Below are 19,076 nucleotides of genomic sequence, written 5' to 3'. Positions count from 1 at the left end.
GGACTTTTTCCTATGGGTGAGCTCCCCAGTGGTCAATCTGGAACCTGGGTGGCTGGCGTCCAGTTACAAATCAAAATCAAATCCATGCACGAGCAGCCAAGAAGATCCCAAGCCCTTTGTTTCCCATGACCTCCCCATTACATTCCTATTTTCTGGGGCTCCTCTTTTCAGTCCTCTCTCCAAAAAGCTGATAACTTCGTTACCCTGCTCTCCTGCACACTTTTGTGACTGTGTTTTTGCATTTGGGCCAAACAGCAGGAAGACAGAAAGGCTTTGCCCCATCCTCCCGGATTTACAGCTCTGCTGATAAGAGAGGAAGGCTCTTCCTCCAAGATTTGGCTTCTGCAGATTCCTGTTGCATTACAGTCTCTGCCATCACCGCAGTGCTCAAGAGAGTGCCTGAAGTTTGGGAAGTATGAAAGCAGAGAGGAGAAAAACAAACACTCTCTTTCTCCCTTTTTAAGCCTGAACTAGAATGCCTTTTCCAGAGCTCACTCGGTATCAATGCCTACTTTTGGGTTTCAGACTGTTGCATTCAACCTTGAGGGATCCTGGAGGGGAAGAAAATGATAAACTCATTGCTGGTTCAGTGGCATTCTGAATTCGTCTTCTTCCCAAGTCCCCTGCTACTATTAACTTTTCTGAGTTCTCAAATAGTGGCTCCGTGCCTCCCATACAGACTTTATAGTTGTATTCAGTGGGAGAGACAGGGTGGAGTAAACTTACTCCAACTCATGCAGAATTAGAACATTACTTTATATTTTGAAAAACAACTTAATTTTCCTCCGTTACTCTTCCAAAGTTATTTGTTCATTTCAAGTTTTATAGCTTTTCTTAAGACAGTTATAGTAATTAGCATTTTCTTAGGAAATTGTCCTGATTTAAATGCAAATTTAAAAATTTATTAACAGAGATTTAAGTAGCATATGTTTCCAATTATCATATTCTCTTCTGTATGTAAGGTGTCAGGTAGTTTCTTTCTAATGTTATACCTGGGTCAATTTACTTTTTTTCTCTTGATTATTTGTGAGAACACCTAATCTATTTTGCTGTGCTTTATGGAGACCCAAAACTTGTGGGCTTTTTGTTTTCTGATATATTAATTTATGCTTTTATCCTGAACCATTTCTTTTGTCATTCTTTGACTTGAATCCTTTGTTCATTTATTTTCATTTATTCGACTTTTTAAATAGAGCTCTTATAGATGTCATTTTCCACTCAATCTCATGTGTAGTGCATGATTATTTTCTAAACACCCTATAATTGGACTTTTATTTCCTTTTTGGCCAAGAAATTATTGAAATGGGTGATCTTATTTTTTTTTCAAGTTTATTTATTTATTTTGAGAGAGAGAGAAAGAGAGAGAGTCCAAGCAAGAGAGAGACAAGGAGAGAATCAGAAGCAGGCTCTGGGCTGTCAGCACAGAGCGTGTCATGGGGCTCAAACTCCTGAACAGTGAGATCACGACCTAAGCCAAAATCAAGAGTCGGATGCTGAACCAACTGAGCCACCCAAGCACCCCATATTTTATTTTATTCTTACGTGATCATTTTAACTCCAAGTGTTTGTATGTTTTGTTAAACTATTTTAAAATTAATTCCCAAGTTTATTTCACGGAGGCCAGAGAATAGGACTGTCCTCAACTGAACATTTCTGTGGCCTAATATATGTCATATAGTAACACATACCATTAGGTTTTGAGAAAAACGAGCATTTTTAGTTGTAAGATATAAATTCTTCTCTAATAAATCAATTTTACCATACACATTATCTAAATGCTCTGTATCTTTATTCACTTTAATCTAGCTCATCTGTTCAAGACTGAAAGTGTGTTAAATTCTAGTACAGCCATTTTTTGACAATTTATACTTGTATTTTAGGGTCTGCCTTATAGTTTTATGGTATATTAAGGCATATGCATAAATGTTCATTATGGCTATATATTCTCTATGAATAAAGATATGCTCATTACCAAAGTAACCTCAAACTTTAACAACATAAAAGCAGCCTTCATTCATTTAGCATATTCACTTTGAATTTTACTATGTCTGGATGGCACCTCAGCTTTTTCAAAATTATTACCATTATTATCATCAATATCACTATTTTCAATTTGCTTGATATTTTCTTTTTTTAATACTTACTTATTTTTTGGAAAGACTGCAAGTGGGGGAGGGGTAGAGAGAGGGGGACAGAGGATCTGAAGCAGGCTCTGCACTGACAGGCTGACAGCAGTGAGCTTGATGGGGGGGCTCGAACTCACTAACTGCGGTATCATGACCTGAGCCCAAAGTCAGATGCTCAACCAACTGAGCCACCCAGGTGCCCCACAATTTTCTCGATATTTTCTTATTCAATCTTTTTACCCCCTCTTTTAGTCTGTCTCTCTTTGATATGCCTTACGAGGATAGTTGGTTTCTGATGGATTTAGAGAGAGAAATATAAATTAAATCATAAATAAGACCAAAGAATACACAGATGAACATTTAGAAGATTTTAGGGTAGGAAGGAATGTTTTAAACATGCAAACAAAAGACAAAACCACGAAGAGAAACATAAATTTGTTTGACCACATAGCAACGAACACCCTTACTCATCATAAAATATCATAATCATCAAATATCATAAATTAGATGGATAAAGATTGGATCACGGCAGAAAAAAATCTCATTATCCTTCCATATAAAGCACTCTTGTGAGTCCACATTAGCAAGACAATTGAAAATATGGATAAAGGATAATGGAAAAGCAATTCACAAAAGAATAAATTCAGATGGTCACCAAGCATACGAAAAACCATTCAACCACATTTATAATTGTGGAAATAGGCATTATAATGAAAACAAAAAACTTTTTTTTTTTGGTTTTCATGTTGGCAAAAATTACTGAATATATACTCAGCCCCAGACTGACTAAGGCTGAGTAGCAGACACCAATCACATGTGCTTCTATTCTTCCATCCTTCACTGAAGTTAAACATCACTAATTTATCTTCACATCCTTAACTGCTAAAGATAAACTACATGTGGTCCTACAGCCAGTCCTTCTCATAAAGGAAGACCAGGTCACCACTACTCACTCATTGATGCTAGTACTCCAGATGGAATCAATCTGCCATCCCTAAAGTTTGATGAAAGTGCCTGTTATACATGGTTAGCCTTGGCAGCCTGATTCAATAATATGATTTTTTAAATGTTTATTTATTTTTGAGAGAGAGACACACACACAGTGTGAGCAGGGAAGGAACAGAGAGACAGGGAGACACAGAATCTGAAGCAGGCTCTAGGCTCTGAGCCGTCAGCACAGAGCCTGACGTGGGGCTCAAACCCACAAGCTGTGAGATCATGACCTGAGCCAAGGTCGGACGCCCAACCAACCGAGCCACCCAGGCACCCCAATATGATTTTCTTTTTAAGTTATAATGATCATATCCTTTAACAAGGCATCCTCTCTAAGTAGATAATCAAAGATGAACACACATTTATGTACAAGGCTGAAATTCAGAGTACTAATTACAAAAGTGAAATGCTGGGAATATTGGCAATTACCTTAAAGTAAAATAATAAGAGAATGGTTAAAGCACATTCAATGCATACGGAGAACATTTACAATTGGTATGCTTATGTTTTCAAAAAAGTGTAATGCTATAAAAATGCTCAATACGTCTTGCTAAATTGGGAGGGGGGAGGCAAGAAACCCACTTGTGTAATGTGAATCCAAAAAAAATACACATAGAAAAAAAACTATGCAAGGAAACACATAAATATGTAATAACGTTCATCTTAGGATAGAGCAATTGCTATGGTTATTTTATTCGCTGTATTTTAAGCCACAGACTACACCTTTGTGTCCATATCCAGACAGTGTTGAGGAGGTCATACAGAGGCTGTAACTGCCAGTTGGCCCTTGAGCTGGATCCAGGCAACTGAAGGTTCCCCACCACCTGCCCTATCCTTGGAATATACCTTGTACCTACCATTCCCACCGTGGGAAGCATTTTCAAGGAAGTAGCCTTGAGAGAGCAAAGTGTTGCTGAGGCCCTCTGGATGGTATATGTGACTAAACCCAGGTCAGGCCTCTATATAAACTTTTAAGATTCTGGCAGGTGGGTGCAGAGGTCTACTGATCTTTCAGCCTGCAAGTCTCATACCTAAGTTTGCTCACTTATTGAACCTGCCATCTATCAATCTGGAGTGGTCTGCCTCTTTCTTAGATCTCTTTGTGCCCTCTATGCCTAGGGGCAAGTTTCAGATTACTCCTGGGAAACTTCCAAGTTTCAGAACCATCAACATAGATATTATGAAATATGTATCAGCGGTATGCTATGGTTAAGTAATTTAATATTGTAAACCTCCCAAAATGTCTACATCTTTTTTTAATGCTCATTTGTTTACTTTGAGAGAGAGAGAGATAGAATGTGTGTGAGTGGGGGAGGAGCAGAGAGAGAGGGAGAGAGAGAATCCCAAACAGACTCTGTGTTACTAGCACAGAGCCTGACACAGGGCTCGATCCCAGAAACCATGAGTTCATGACCTGAGCCGTGATCAAGAGTTGGATGCTTAACCACCCAGGCACCCCTCAAAATGTCCATGTCTAATACAAAAATGTTTTTCAAATTCTGGAAACGTAATGGTTCCCAATGATCTATTGTGTATAAACCACTCTAAAACTTAATGTCTTAAAATTATTACTATTATTATTTTTTATGATTGTATTGGTTAATTGGGATCAGTTGACTGAGTCTCACTTGGTTCTCATGTGATTCCAATTAGACAGAGGCTCTGGCTGGAGTTACCTAGAGGGTCAACAGGACGTCCAAGATGGCTTCTTCACTCACATGTATGAAACTCAGTGCATCTCTCCGTAGTTCTTGCTCTAAAAGAATAGCCCAGACTTTTTACATGGTGGCTCACAGCTTCAGTAGACAGGAAGCAGAACTGCTGGATCTGTTAAGAGTGATGACTGGAGATGGCATGGCATTACTTCTGTCATATTCTAATGGTCAAGCAGATAGAAAACCTATCTAGATTCAAGGGGGTGGAAAAATACACTCTACCTCTTGATTGGGAAGTAGTGAGATCACATCACAGAAGATCATGGGGAATGAAAATTATTATTGTGGACCTCTTTGGAAATTATACTCTGTCCCTCAGTATTAGAAGCAAATATGTCACTTATTTTTTTTAGTTTATTTTTGAGATAGAGAGAGAGAGAGAGAGAGAGAGAGCGAGCAGGGGAGGAGCAGAGAGGGAGAGGGAGAGAGAGAATCCCAAGCAGGCTCCACACTGTCAGCGCAGAGCCCGATGTGCGGCTGGAACTCCCACAAACTGTGAGATTGTGACCTGAGCCAAAATCAAGAGTTACATGCTTAATGGACTCAGCCACCCAGGTGCCCTGCAAATCTGTGACTTTTAAAGATATCTTAGCTATTCTTCATCTTGCCAGCCTCATTCCTAAGGATTCTAATCCTTCAAAGAGCGTTAATGTACTCAATGTGTCTTAAGCTGATGTAAAGTCTAAAAAACAGGAACTTCTCTTATTTCACTACTTGATAAAGGACCAATTTGCAGTAGCTTAATTTATCCCTTATGGAATGTGATTTGATCTCAGACTTACAATGTTTGCAAACTTGAACAGTTTAAAATGAAATAACATACTCCACTAACTTCTGTTCATCCTGTTAATCTGTGCCTTGTTTTCCTCTAGCCAGATGTTTCTTATACTTCATTTGCCTAACAATATTCAGACTAGGAAACGATTCTAGCATTAAAATGATGCACCAAACATACCCACATTTATTTTCCATATCCTTGGCTCTTTCTAGATCTGTCTTGCATTTTTCAACATCCTTAATTTCTATTGAACCCAGATGGAATCTATGTTTGCCAGGAAAGAAAGAAAACCAAACATGCGACAGTATTTTATATTCTTCCATGCTACATGGGTAAGGTCTGAAAATATAATATGCTCTTTAAGATCATGCACACCAGGCATTTGGTTGAGGAAAGTGTGGTAGGCAACTTCTGAAATGGCCCCTGAAGACCCCTCCCTCCTGATATTCATGCCCTTTGTAATTCTTTCTCCTTGAATGTGGGTTGCACTTCATGACTTACTTCCAACAAATAAAATATGGCTAAAGTGTTGGGATGTCACTTTCACGATTAGGTTACAAAAGACTCTGCTTTCCATTTTGCTCACGCTCTTTCACTCTCTCCCTCACTTGCTCTGAGGAGAAGTTACGGGATGCCCTATGGAGAGGTCCGCGTGGCAAGGAACTCAGGTCTCTGGCCAACAGCCAGCAAGGACCAGCAGCCTGTCGATAGCCATGTAGCGACCTTCAGAGTGGAACTTCTGAAGCCTGTCCATGGCCGTATGTTCCGAAGCAGGGCCTCCCACCGCCCAGCCCGGAGATGACTGTAGCCCTAGGCGGCATCGTAACTGCAACCTCGTGAGATGCTATGCACCAGAAAACCCAGCTCAGCAACACTTAACATCCTAAGCTACAGAAAACGTCAGATACTAAATGTTTCTTGTGTAAAGCCCTAAATCTTAGGGCAATTTGCCACGGCAGCAGCAATTTGGGTACTAGGATCCATAAAGAAAGCTCATGTCTTTGACTATAGAACAAAGAAGAGGGCCTCTGTGGTCCAAAGAGTATGGAGGCAATCAGCATTATTATTATTTTCTCTTTTCTCTTGCTTCTTCATCCTGAGGGCAGTCCTGGTAGCAGTCTGCACACAGAGTGGGGGGGATCCAACTCTGAAAGAAACTCTGGCTGTCTACTCAGAGGACCTGGAAAAGGAACCACAAGGGGCAGAAAGTGTAGGGAAGATCCCAGGGAGTAGACCAGGAGGAAGTTGTTCTCATTCATGAACCACAAGTGAGTGGAACAGACACGGAGAAGCATGGCTTTGAGAACCGAACGACAATATAAACCACTAGCAGCCCTGACTAATCCCTCTAAAGGGCATGGACGAAGCAGACCCAAGCAACACAGAAAAGTCTTTGAAAACGAAACTTATATTCGGGTCACCACCCACAGAAAGAGAGAACTTGTAGTCTAAACCTAACTGGATTGATGGCCTGCTAAAACAAAACAAAGCAAAATAAAAATAACGGACATCTCCAGAGGACTTTACAAGGACCCAGAATGTCACAGTGTAATGTCCAAAATATCCAGGAAACAACCCCAAATTACTTAAGAGAAAAAGAAAATTCTGACCACTCTTCAAAGGAGAAGACAGGCAACAAATACAAACCCAAAGATCGCCTAGATATTTGTTATCAGACAAAGATGTTCAAGCACCCATTACACCCATGCTCCCTAAAGAAAAGGTGCATTTTCTTCCTGTTTTTTTTTTCTTTTCTTTTTTTCTTTTCCTTGACTTTTACTGTTGTATGCAGAGATAACACTTCACCTACCTAGAGGTATTTCTTCCATAGAGCCTTTTTGTTCAAATTGTTTTTTCCCCTTTTCCTTTTTTCTTTTTTTTTCTTAACTTTTACTGTTGCGTGCAGAGATAACACTTCACCTACCTAGAGGTATTTCTTGCATAGAGCCTTTGTGTTCAAATTGGTTTTTTCCCCTTCTTAGCTTTTACTGTTGCAGCAGAGATAACACTTTACCTACATAGAGGCATTTCTTCCATAGAAAGGCAGACATTCTGAAAACGCATAGAAAAGTAGAATTTTAGAGCGCAGAAACTGTAAAATGAACCAGATAGAAATTTAAAAACTAAAAAATACAATATCTGAAATTTTAAAAAATTACTGGATGGCTCCAATGGAGGAAGGGATGACAGAGGAAATATTTAGTGAACTTGAAAACAGATAAATAAAAATGATCCAATCTGAAGTGCAATCAAAAAAAGATTAGGAAAGGGGTGCCTGGGTGGCTCAATCAGTTAAACATCTGACTTTGGCTCAGGTCATGATCTCATGATCTCATGGTTCATGAGTTCAAGCCCCATATCAGGCTCTCTGCTGTCAGCGCAGAGTCCTCTTCAGATCTTCTGTCTTCCTCTCTCTCTGCTCCTCCCCCCATCTCAAAAAATAAATAAACATTAAAAAACAATTTTAAAAAAAGGGGGGACACCAGGGTGGGACAGTTGGTTAAGTGTCCGACTCTTGATTTCGGCTCAGGTCGTGATCTTATAGTTTGTACGTTCAAGTGACACAGAGCCTGCTTTGGATCCTTTCTCTCCCTCTCTCTGCCCATCGTGCTCACTCGTGCTCACTCTCTCACTCTTTCTCTCAAAATAAATAAATAAACATTAAAAAAAATTTTAAATATTAGGAATAAGAGAATAAAGTCATAAGTACCTTTGGGACAATATCAAAGTCCTAATATTCACATCACTGGAGTCTCAGAAGGAAAGAAGAAACTGATTGATGCAAAAATGCATATATTTGAAGAAATTATGTATAAAAACTTCTTAAGTTTTGTGAAAGACATAAATTTACCGATTCAAGAATTTCTGAGAACCCTACATGGGATAAAATAAGAACAAAACAAAACCCATGCCTAGCCAGACATATCATAATCAAACTACCAAAACCCAAATATATATATATATATATATATATAATATATAATATATATATATTATATATTATATATATTTATTATATATATAAATATATTTATATATATTTATTATTATTATATATTATTAATATATATATAGTATAAAGACAATATATTTATATTACATAAAACACACAGGGAAACAATTTGAACGACTATGGATTTCTCATCAAAAACCATAGAGGCCAAAGACAGTAAAATAACTTCCAAGTGCTAACAAAAAAAAGGAATTTCAACCCCAAATTCTATATCCAATAAAAATCTTCAGGAGTAATGGCAAATGAAGACATCTTTGGCTGATGGGAAACTAGAACTAGGAACCAACAGACCTGTTCTAAAAGAAACACTAAAGGAAGATCTTAAAGATGAGGAAAAATAATGCCATGGAACTACAGAAATAAAGAGTAACAGAAATGATAAATATCAAGATAAATATAATAGGTTACTTTTTTCCCTTGGAGTCCTTTAAATATAACTATCAAATGCAAAAAGTGTAACATTGTCTGGTGAGCCTTTCATTGTGAGTATGTGAGTATATATTGCAACTAGAATACAAAGAAAGGAATGGAAAGGGACTTATGTGGATGTATCCTTTAAATATCACTATCAAATGCAAAAAGTGTAACATTGTCTGGTGAGCCTTTCATTGTGAGTATGTGAGTATATATTGCAACTAGAATACAAAGAAAGGAATAGAAAGGGACTTATGTGGATGTAAGGCTTCTACATTTCTACATGTTCCAATTAAAAACAGAAACTGGCATATTAGATTGTAAACCAGACTCAGCTATATGTTGATGACAGGAAATCCACTGTATATATAAACATATAGATCGATAAAAGTAAAAGGTAAAAGATATACTATGAAAACAATCAAAAGAATACTGCAGTAGCCATATTAACATCAGATAGAGTAGACTTTAGAACAAGGAAATATTATCAGGATAACAAAGGACATTAAATTTATTGTTAAATACTAATAAAGGGATGAATTCTCTAAGAAGACATAATAATATTAATACATATGCTCCTAATAACAGGCATCAAACTATGTGAAGCAAAAACTGATACATCTAAAAGAACAGATAAACAAATATAGTTGAAGATATCTACAGTCCGTGGTCAATAGAACCAGATGGAAAATCAGCAAGGATATAGGAGTTTTAACACTAACTGCCATTTATAGAACATTCCATCCAACAATAGCAGAATACAAATTATTTCCAAATATTCATAGGACTGTCACCAAGACAGATCATATTCTAGGTCATAAAACAAGTCTTAACCAATTTACAACTGTTGAAATCACACACAGCCCTACATCATATGGCTCACTATAAATGGAATTACACTAGAAATGAATAACATAAAGACATCAGGAAAATTCCAAAACATTTAGAAATTAACCCATGGGCAAAAGAAAAAAAAAACTCAAGGGAAATTAGAAAATATTTTTACCTGAAATAAAATGAAAATACAATGTATCATAATTTATGGGATGTGTAAAGTTAAATGCTTATATTAAAAAAAGGAAAATTTCACGTTGATTATCTAACCTCATATGAGGAAACTAGTGAAGAAGAACAAGTTAAACCCAAAATAAGCAGAAGGAAGGAGACAATGTACACATTACTATGGAAGTATATGAACAGATATAAATGGAGTGGTAAACAGAAAAATAGTAGAGGCAACCAATCAAACCAAAGAGTAGTTCTCTAATAAAACTGTAGCCAGATGAAACATGGAAGAAAAAATATGCAAGTTACCATAATCAGGACTGAAAGGGGAGATAAGACTACAGATCCCTCAGATAGTACAAGGTCAAGAAGGGAATACTACGAACAACTCTATGCACATAAATTTAACAACTTAAATGAGATGGACCAGTTTCTTGAAAACTATAAACTACCAAAAGTCACCCCAAACCAAATTTTCGGTGACTGGAAGGTGTTCATCTCAAAAAATTCCCCAGGCTTATTCAGGACAATTGCCTGCTCCCAGGTGCTGTTTCTCCAGCCTCAAGCTGATTTCCCATCTCCACCCTCCAGCTACCATCAAAGTTTAGTCCCAAATTCTGGCCATTGATTCTCCAGTCTACCCTTTTCCTTAGAAACTTCTAATTTCATACCTTTGCCCTCCCCAGGCTATTTTTATTGAGAAGAATTGATGTAATCTTTGGAATCTTGGACAGCGTAGGCTTCCACAGGGAAATTTTTGAAGAGTGTCTGATCACCTTCTCTTTCTAGGAGTCCCTCCCCTCTCTCCCTATTATCTGTTGCCAAAACTTCCTCAGCAGCAACATGTGCACTTGGTATTAGGGTACATTCAGAAAGTTTCAAAGCACTTGCTTGCTACTCTGTACATGGCCAAGCCCTCAGTCCAGGGCCTTTCTTCATCTAGCCATACTGCTCCCCAAATCAACCAGTTTTCAGGAGCATGTGATTTGTCTCAAGCGTTTTATTTCCTGCTTAAAAGGACCCACAGAGTCCTCAGAGGAACTAAGCTCTTTGTTCAAATAATTGTGGTAAGATTAGGACACTAAAAGGACATCTGCTACAGCTCTTCCTTCTAATTTAAGGAAGAACTCAATGTGTTTTACACAACTTACGTCTGTAGATTCTGGTTTATGGATTAACTTCTAGGGCCCCTCCTCTCTTGTCAGCTTTCCAGTTAGTTTGTGTGAGTGTATAATATGCTGGAAAATACATATACCAAAAGCATAATTCTTGTCTCTGTCTGAAAAATGATTAAGTAACTTTTATCAATTTCTTATAATTTTGGAGTGGCATCTCCAAACTAATACTGATACTGGAGAGGTATCTATTCTCAGTCAGCATTCGCCACTGCCTCGACAGGTATGACAGGTCCATTCCTGGCAATATTTTGAGAGAACACAGGAGCAATGGAGTTTGTAATAGATTCAGTAGTGCAGCCCAAAAAGTTACAATGTTTGAACTTCCCAAGAGCCTCCCCCTTATTTAATATGAATTTCTTGAAACCACCAGAACTGGGCCTCATTCCTCTCTCCCACACTCCCTGGGAATTCTGAATCCCATCCAGGATCTTCCTTATGATTTAAGACCAGCAGGACATGGTCTTTATGGTGTCTCCCAAACTGGACTTCTCCTCTTAGTTACATACTGACTACTAGTTTCTCATTGAAGTGATCCCCAACTTTGCAGAAATACCTGAAGCCCTTGCCCTGTCTTTTCTGTTTTTTTATAACCAAAACCTGTGGCACGTGCTTCTTTAAGAAAATACAACGTCTGCTCTCCTCTTTCTGTCTTTCAACAGCTAGCAGGCATGGCCTACTGTCCCTGTTACACATAATTACCTCTTTATGCGCTACCCCTTCTTTAAAGAGGTATTTCCCTCTTTTGTTCTCTTGTATCCTTTTCTAAAGCCCTAGGCGTATTACATTTAGGGCTTGGATTTCACTCATTTTCCACATTTGTAGCACAACTGTCACCAGAGGATTTGTAACAGATTAAGTGAAGAAAAACACAGAGTTCAAGGTGAATGAAGAATTTTAAAAAACTCTCCTGCAACAGATGAACCAAAAGGCCAGTCAATTATTTTCTGCTAGAACATAATTTCATCAAATAAGTCATACTTATTCTGAGAACTACAGCTAGTTTGATCAATCAAAAAAAATCAATTTATATTATTTTTCTCCTTTAGAATGCAGATTTTCAAATTTGAATGCCGGAGGAATTCTTAAAAACGCTAACGCCTGATTCCCAGGCATGAAGACTCTGATTTAACTTGCATGAGTTGCAACCTAGACATCAAGAATTTTTAAAGTTCCCCGGGTGACTCTATTTTGCAACAGAACGATTTTATCGTGTGCAGCAAATTTATCATGATCAGAACCACCAAGATTTTGATAAGACACAGATTGTTAGCGTGTCTGCTAGGTTTAGATGGGGCCTGAGAATTTCCATTTGTAACAAAACCCCAGCTGAGGCAGTTGCTCTGGAGATCTTCTGTGGGAAGCCCTACTTTAGAGCACTTTCGTGTGCATATGAATCACCTTCTTGCGCCTATGATTCTGTGAAAAGGCAGGCCTGATTCAGCCGGATTGGAGTAGAGATTCTGCATTTCTAGTAACCTCTCGGGAGATACTAATGATGCTAATCTGTGAACCATACTGGATACAGCAAAAGATTAGAGTATGGGTAGTTAACTATTAGAGCAGGGAATTCATTAAATACATATGATTTTGTGAAACAGCGGGGAAAAAATTTAGTACCAAAGCACTCTTTTGAAGCAAGTTTTCAACTGTAGTTTCAATATTATTACATGGATACATTAGAAAAACTTCATGATCTCTGAGATATGACAACAAAACCTGTTTTATGTCACAGAATAAGAAAACCAAAAGTACTTTCTTTTCAGGCTTTTTATATTTATTCTCAAAGTGATTCAACTATGGAATGATGCATTTTTAGCACTATGAAATCCAGAGTTTTCAAATCCTTTTCCCCTGCAATTCTGTTCATTACAATTCTATAGGCCTGAAGAAACTCTCTTATCTGAAGTTATTGATGCATTCAAGCATTCAGGATGATGTCTGATATGATCAGTAATAAAGGCTGCAATGAAGTAGTAGCTATAATAATAACCCTCTTGTAATCTGAAAACAACAGGGACTTTGTACAAACAGCTATGAAGTTACCAGGTAGTAACTGTCCATCTGAAAGGAACTGGTCATCTTTTCCTTGGTCAATTAGCACGTCTAGCTGAGAACCTGGATAGGACTTCAAAAGATGAGAGGCATTATAAGCCTTCCACTTACTTTGATCTCTTCCCAAATATCCACTAAAGTCTTTTGTGTGTGTGTGTGTGTGTGTGTGTGTGTGTGTGTGTGTCCCAAAGACAGAGCACTGGGTTGCAAATTGGAGCAAATGCTGACACAGATTTGTACTTTCCAGGATTCTTCAAAGTACAGATTAGAGATTCATGTGCTCCCACAGAATGGCCAGAAATTGACATCCTTTGTGGGTCCATTGGAATATGGGCATTTATGAGTTAGGCAGCTCCTCAGTTACCTAAGAATACATTCTATAGGTAATTTTCCAAGGATCTTCAATAGCATCCACATAAAGCCCAGCACCGTTGCCAAAGTCCCAGCTCTAGCCTTCTCCTTTAAAATTACAGACACGAGGGCTGGTATCTGGAGCAATGACAAGGCCATGTTCTGAGGCAGCTTGATGAGAACCAGACTTTGATACAAAATTTTGTTCTGTGCAAGTTAAACCAGACAGCCAACTCAGTGCGGAGGATTTTCCAGTTTCTGCCTTTGGTAGTAAGTGATGTGGGAATGCTGGGGTTCGGAGCTGACGGCCAGGAAAGAATTCTTGAGATATCTTCGGTGCAAAAAGGTGGTTTTATTAAAGCACAGGCACAGAATCCGTGGGCAGAAACAGCTGCACTGGGGTTGTGATGGGTGACTGCTTATGCACTTTCAAGTTGGGCGGAGGCCGGGGATAGTGTAATTCTCTAAGGAATCTTGGGAGCAAGGTTTCCAGGACCCTGACAGGGCTAGCTGTTATTGTTAGGAAGAGGTCATTTATTTCTGTTTAGTAAATGCTCAGTCATGAGACCTGTCAGATGTATATCAGGGTATGCTTGGAGGATGATTGCCAACATACATTTGGGGGAAGTTTCCAAAGGAATTTTTACATGTTAAAGTAGACTTAGAGGAACCTGGAAGTCAGGATAATGTTACGCTAAGATTGCCTTTTGCCCTCAGCAAAGTGTCATCATGGAGGCAGCTGACCTCCTACAGGAATGTCACTCTGCCAGTCTCAAGGACTCCTCAATGGGCTGTAAATCGTCAGGAGACTTAATTTTTTTTCTTTTGCCTTTGTTGCCCACATCAGTAAGGAGATAGCCAATTTTATTTTGCAGTTCAGTTCAACACTGTCATGTTCCAAACCTTTCTACAATCCTCCAAAGCCTTTGTTGCTGGAAATCTGTTTCAATGTCATTCTTCTCCTGACCTATTGATACCTGCTTTTTTGTCTGCACTAAAGAACAGATCTGGGATTGGCGGCGGTGGGGAAAGAAGCAGCAGCTGGAATGGAAACGTGGGGCCTCTGCTCTGTCTTTTTAAGGTAAAAGTGTCTAATGCTCCAGAATGCCTCCCAAAACATTGATAATATATATGTTTGTCAGTTTTACTGAAATATAATTTACTTACATAAAGCTCACCCAATTAAAGTGCAAAATTCAATGGTTTTAGTCCATTTACAGAGCTGTGCAGCCATCATTATGATCTAATTTTAGAATATTTTCATTACTTCTAGAAGAAACTCCCTACTGAGTGGCAGTCACTTGCCATTCCCATCGTCTCCCTTACTCTGTGAGCCCTGGGAATCACTAATCGACCTTCCGTCCTTACCTATTCTGAACATTTCCAATAACTAGGATCACACAGGATGTGGTCTTTTGTGCTTGGCTTCTTTCATTTAGCCTATGTTTGTTTCTCCGTTATATAATTCTGTCAGCATTACAGACAGGTTTTTTTCAGGTGATATTTAAGAATACTCAGTTTTTTGAGGCTCTTAAATACTGAGAATAAATAGGGTTAATGGGGGTTGGGGGAGAGGGGAAAGTGGGTGCTGGGCATTGAGGAGGGCACTTGTTGGGATGAGCACTGGGTGTTGTATGGAAACCAATTTGACAATAAATTATATTTAAAAAAAGGAATATCCAGGGGCACCTGGGTGGCTCGGTCGGTTAAGCGTCCGACTTCGGCTCAGGTCATGATCTCACGGTCCGTGAGTTCAAGCCCTGCGTCGGGCTCTGTGCTGACAGCTCAGAGCCTGGAGCCTGTTTCAGATTCTGTGTCTCCCTCTCTCTCTGCCCCTCCCCTGTTCATGCTCCGTCTCTCTCTGTCTCAAAAATAAATAAACGTTAAAAAAAATTAAAAAAAAAAAAGGAATATCCAGTTTTTATATCTGTTCATTTTTTTTTCAAGGGAAAATTATCAGCCCTAACCAAGAATGTAAGAGTAAACCAGTAACCCATATTTATGCTTTTAAGTATATCATAAGAAGTATCAGATTTCACTCTGGCTCTTCTGAGAAGTGGGAGGAACACATGAGATTCTGTTTGTGATGTAACTGGCTTACCACCACACTAGTGAACCTTCCTAATTTTCTTATCTGGAGTGACAAGCTTCTACAGCTCTAAGTGCATTTCCTGAACTTGAACATGTACAGCTAGCACCTTACTAAAGTTTGCCACCATCCCTTTCGAGGCCTGACAAGTTTTCTGACCAAACGCTATCAGGTAAGTTCATTTGGAAGGAAAAAAGCAAATGCCAAGAACCTTGGAATAAAAACGTAAGTCTCGTGGCCATTATTAAAAATCAGTGCCTGAAAAGTACCTATTAAATGTGACGATTGGAACAACCAGGCTCATGAATAATGATCTGGGGGCCATTTTCACAGAAGAGTTCTAATGTTACAATTTCATAATTCAGCTTCTGCTAACTACTTTGTATTTTTTTTATTTTCTATGCTTAAACTTAGTAGGCTTAACAATTTCTATGCTCCTTCTACTCTGCTAGTGTTTATCCATTTTTACATAAATGACGAATCAATTCCTGAATTTTGTTTAGTGCTTTCTATTCTTTGGATGATGAAGGTCTTATTATAGTGTGGAGAGAGAACATTTGGTTTCTTTTGTGTACTTCGCAGGCACACGTTAAAGCAATGGCTTCAGTTTCAGGAACTGATGGATTTTTTTGGGAAACATCTGAATGTCAGACTTCCAAATTCTGAGAAAATATGTGAATAACCAAATAAAACGGCATCGTAGTGTGATAACAGAACCTTTCAGACTTAAGGTTCTGGATTTTAGAGGCAGTGACAGATACAAAAATGGCAAGAAATACCAGAAAATGATAAAGAATTTGATAAGGCCATCTTTCAAAAATAGGAATAAGATACTTAGCAGATGTTAGTGAAAATAAAATCAGTAATATGTGTATTTCTCTCTTGCAAATTAGGATTATTTTCACCAGGCTGAGAGCTCATGGGTGAAGGTATAGAGGCTTTCGGGGATCAATGCAAGTGAACCAGACAGGTTGGGGTGACACCCCATCTGGGCTCTCTGTAAAACAAGAAGGTTCTACCTGACACCGTTTCCTAGTCTATGGGGGCAGTGGCTTTGAGCTTCTTAATGCTTTGAGAACCTTCCGAAGGCTATGGATCCTCTCCTCAGAAAAATTCATAATTTGCACATAATTCCATAGATTCCAGATGCCCTGAAGATGGCTAATGGGTGAGGGTGCCTGGAGCCCAAGTGAGTCATAGACTTCACACAATTCAGCATAGAATAAGTTACATATGTTGGTGATGATGATAATAAATAGCTTTGGGGGGCGCCTGGGTGGCTCAGTCGGTTGGGCATCCGACTTCGACTCAGGTCATGATCTCACTGTCCGTGAGTTCAAGCCCCGCGTCGGGCTCTGTGCTGACAGCTCAGAGCCTGGAGCCTGTTTCCGATTCTGTGTCTCCCTCTCTCTCTGACCTTCCCCCATTCATGCTCTGTCTCTCTCTGTCTCAAAAATGAATAAACGTTAAAAAAAAAAAATAAAATAAATAAATAAATAAATAAATAAATAGCTAGCTTTGGTTCACAAGGTGAAGAATGAGGAAAAAACCCACTTATTTTATAAATGGAGTTTCATTTAGGATAGTGACGAGTGACAATTCCTCCCAGATTCTGGCAACAGGCTGTCAGCCTATACTGTTGATATGTTATTTTGAATGCTCATTCTTTTCTGGTTTTAATCAATAATTTTTGGCAACTTGGGAAAGGATCCATGGAAGAACTACTGGCGATTTATTAATGACCTTGTACCAAGCACTCCGATAAGCAACTAGTCTGCATTAGCTCATGTAATACAAACAAATCTTAGTAAACAAATCCTTCCTACTAATGAAGAACTTCAGAATTCTCGTAACTCCCAATGGTCTCACAGTCTATGGTGGGACAGGAACAGCTTTGTTTCGTGAAGGGAAGAATGTGTAGAGCACAAATCATTGCTTTAATAAAGCCATCTTCGTTGCCCCAGGAATTACTGGAAATTTCTTCCAGATTCTAACAACAGTCTGTTAACACTGCTCTTCACTGTTTGCTGTTTCGGACTGCCATTACCCTCTGGCTCTGTCAGTATTTTCATGTGAACTCTGGACACGGTAAAGTCGGAGCTGCTAGTCGGAGGCCACCTGAGCCCTCGTATACACCATTCCGACCCGAACTGTCACTTCCATGGCAGAACTCCAACACTGCCATTTGGCTTTCCTATTAGCTTTGGCTTTTCCCCAAAACCAGCTACCTGGGTCATAAACTGAAACTTATTCTATGTTTTATACATGCATACCTTGTTTTCTTTTTCATTCATCCTGGCTTCATGCTAAATATGAAATTAGCTAGAAAACTGCCACTTCCAAATGTTCACTGCAAGGCTGGGAAGAAAAGAACACCATTTTTGTAAAGACTATCATGCCCACGTTTATTTGGTAAATATTTGCCATTAATGGCAGCAGGTAATGAAAACTGCTCGTCCTGTGATCATCTGCTTTCTTTTTTTTTTTTAGTCTTCTAGCTTCTGGCATTTCCTTCCACCACTCAAAAGCTTTCCTTATGCATATTCCTTTTGCTGGCCTCCTATTTTCATGCCCTACACAGTCCCCTTGAGTGACTTCATCCAGTCTCTCGCAGTCCTCCACTCCCAGCCCAGACCTCTTTCCAACCTCTTGACTTGTTTAATCATTTACAACTTGGATCGGCCATCTGGTTTTCCACGGGCCTCTCAAACTCAACACGTCCAAAATAAAGTTATCACCTTCAACAATCCTTCTACTTCCCGAATCATCCACTTCCCTCCCGCCATTCACCCATAAATAATTAACCTCTGATGTTGCGCGCCACCCCATACTATTCACCTTCATTAATTTATCCATGTGAAACTCAGAATCCCCTACATTCATCGATCCATGTGGTATTATCTCATTAAACGCCATTTTCTGCATATGTAAGTAGGAAGAATAAAATCCACTTATCCCACAACAGTGAAGAGCAGTGTTAACAGACTGTTGTTAGAATCTGGAAGAAATTTTCAGTAATTCCTGGGGCAACGAAGATGGCTTTATTAAAGCAATGATTTGTGCTCTACACATTCTTCCCTTCACGAAACAAAGCTGTTCCTGTCCCACCATAGACTGTGAGACCATTGGGAGTTACGAGAATTCTGAAGTTCTTCTGAAGTTGCTACTGTTTTAAGGCTCTTTCAAATCTACTTTTGTGTGATTAAAATGATGGAATATCTTTGAATGAATTTAAGTATAAAACTATCTCTATATGTTTTTTACTTTTGGCTTAGAAAATATGTTAATATTTTCATTCAAGCCATCTGGGTCTTGGAAATACGTGCTTTTGATGACTATATGTGAAAACTACTTTTTGCATC

General features: G+C 38.8%; 1 long non-coding RNA gene across 1 annotated transcript in view; it reads right to left on the bottom strand.

The window, feature by feature from the left end:
* Positions 1–5,261: 5,261 nt before the first annotated feature.
* LOC113592840 (uncharacterized) overlaps positions 5,262–19,076 on the bottom strand; it is a 141,752-nt gene continuing 127,937 nt past the window's right edge. The window contains exons 4-5 of the long non-coding RNA XR_008291040.1: positions 17,988–18,072; positions 5,262–7,664 (exon numbers count right to left, since the gene is read on the bottom strand). This is a non-coding gene — a long non-coding RNA (uncharacterized LOC113592840). The remainder of the gene's footprint in view (positions 7,665–17,987; positions 18,073–19,076) is intronic.

Source organism: Acinonyx jubatus, chromosome D4, assembly GCF_027475565.1.
Source record: "Acinonyx jubatus isolate Ajub_Pintada_27869175 chromosome D4, VMU_Ajub_asm_v1.0, whole genome shotgun sequence".
In the NCBI taxonomy this organism is placed as follows: domain Eukaryota; kingdom Metazoa; phylum Chordata; class Mammalia; order Carnivora; family Felidae; genus Acinonyx; species Acinonyx jubatus.
The sequence above is the reverse complement of the archived record's forward strand: the minus strand, read 5'-3'. Positions and strand labels throughout refer to the sequence as shown.